A 2,612-nucleotide genomic window follows, 5' to 3' on the forward strand; every position below is an offset into this window, starting at 1 on the left:
TCCAAAATGTCTTTCAAGCTGACAGACATTCCCTTGGCAGCAAGATCCCCTCGGTGGATGCTGCAGTGTACCCAAGTGCCAATGGGAGCAACTGCTTGCACGCGCGTTACCACTCCACTATGTCTCCCATTCATGGTTTTTGCGCCATCAGTACAGATACCAACACATCTTGACCACATGTCCATTTGATGTCGCAAAGCTGTCCAGTACTTAAAAAATATCCTCTCCTATTGTCCTGGTTTCCAGTGGTTTGCTTGTATGCAAAGCAGTAATTGGTTTAAAACATCTCCTGCCATACCACTGATGCGTCGTAAAACCGTGTTATTTGATGAAGACATTGTCTGTATATATTTTTTTGCCTTTTCCCCCCAGCATTGTCCCAGCCATATCCGCGGCAGCAGGAAGAATTAAGTGCCCCACAATAGTATGGGGCTTGCCTGTCCTAGCCACTCGGTAGCTCACCATATAAGACGTTTCTGGCCCCTTCTTATTAATGGTATCTGTTGCTTTTATACATGTCTTACTACCTGAAAATCATCTTAATTCTCGCTCAAAAGACTCCCGTGGCTTATTTTTCAAATTTGCATGTTTTGTTTCTAAATGTCTGCGCAAGGGTGAAGGTTTCAACGAGTTGAGAGATAGTACTTTTGCACATATAACACACTGTGGCTGAGGAAAGGCAATACTCCCAATATAAGTGAACCCCAAATCAATGTAGTTATCATATTTGCGCCTGTTTGATGGCCCAACGTCCCTGTCTGTTGTTCGGTGCTTTCCCGCGTAAGGGGGCAGTAGCTCTTAGGCTGCATCAGATTCACAACTGTCAGTGTCCATGCTAGCTGGGCTAACAAATTTAGAATAACTGATGCTAGCATTGGATGTGCTCGTGGAAGCAGAAACACTTGTGTCGTCGACAGGTGCAGGTGTAGTACTGCTGGTAGTAGCAGTACTACCAGTAGAGGTGGTATGTGTCTCTATGGACGCGAGCCTTACTATTTTTAAACCATTTATCCATTTTCGAGCAAACAGAATGAGCAGCAGCTACGTCTGGCTACATAAGGACTATTAGTGGAATTCCCGCGAGATAGTAACAGTTAATGTGATTGGATGTAAATTATTTGACTAGGCTACCTGTATTTGACATTGTTGTGATTTCACTGAACACTAGATGGTAAAAAAAATTGGGGGGCAGTGAAACGAGGCTACTCAGGCGAGACAAAAACCTCACCCAATAGACTGTTTGAAAGTGTGAAGAATTTTTTGTATAAAACAACCATGTGAATCATGTGAATTTTTATTTGGCGTAACTCCGATGCCATTGCGCGTACCCCCAGTACCCCAGTTTGGGAATACCTGCTCCATGGTGATGGAGAAGACCACGCACACTGGTGGCAGTGCTGAGAACTACAACCACACACATATCAGAGCCCAGAACCACACACACATATCAGAGCCCAGAACCACAATCTGTTTACAGACAGATTACTTCACTTATAATTCACTGTATCACAATTCCAGTGAGTGAGAAATTAATATACACTAAGTTGAATGTGCCTTTAAACAGCTTGGAAAATTCCAGAAAATTATGTCATGGCGTTAGAAGCTTCTGATAGGATAATTGACATAATTTCAGTAAATTGGAGGTGTACCTGTGGATGTATTTCAAGGCTTACCGTCAAACTCAGTGCCTTTTTGCTTGACATCATGGGAAAATCAAAAGAAATCAGCCAAGACCTCAGAAAAAAATTGTAGACCTCCACAAGTCTGGTTCATCCTTGGGAGCATTTTCCAAACGCCTGAAGGTACCATGTTCATCTGTACAAACAACAGTACGCAAGTATAAACACCATGGGACCACGCAGCCGTCATACCGCTCAGGAAGGAGACACGTTCTGTCTCCTAGAGATGAACGTACCTTGGTTCGAAAAGTGCAAATCAATCCCAGAACAACAGCAAAGTACCTTGTGAAGATGCTGGAGGAAACAGGTACAAAAGTATCTATATCCACAGTAAAACGAGTCCTATATCGACATAACCTAAAAGGCCGCTCAGCAACGAAGAAGCCACTGCTCCAAAACCGCCACAAAAAAGCCAGACTACGGTTTGCAACTGCACATGGGGACAAAGATTGTACTTTTTGGAGAAATGTCCTCTGGTCTGATGAACCAAAAATTGAACTGTTTGGCCATAATGACCATTGTTATGTTTGGAGGAAAAAGGGGGATGTTTGCAAACCAAAGAACACCATCTCAACTGTGAAGCACGGGGGTGACAGCATCATGTTGTACGGGTGCTTTGCTGCAGGAGGGCCTGGTGCACTTCACAAAATAGATGGCATCATGAGGAGGGAAAATTATGTGGATATATTGAAGCAACATCTCAAGACATCAGTCAGGAAGTTAAAGCTTGGTCGCAAATGGGAACTGAAAAAAAGCGTGTGCGAGCAAGGAGGCCTACAAACCTGACTCAGTTACACCAGCTCTGTCAGGAGGAATGGGCTAAATTCACCCAACTTATTGTGGGGAGATTGTGGGAGGCTACCCGAAATCTTTGACCCAAATTAAACAATTTAAAGGCAATGCTACCAAATACTAATTGAGTGTTTAAACACT

This window comes from Oncorhynchus mykiss, chromosome 9 (assembly GCF_013265735.2).
Source record: "Oncorhynchus mykiss isolate Arlee chromosome 9, USDA_OmykA_1.1, whole genome shotgun sequence".
NCBI classification, from domain to species: domain Eukaryota; kingdom Metazoa; phylum Chordata; class Actinopteri; order Salmoniformes; family Salmonidae; genus Oncorhynchus; species Oncorhynchus mykiss.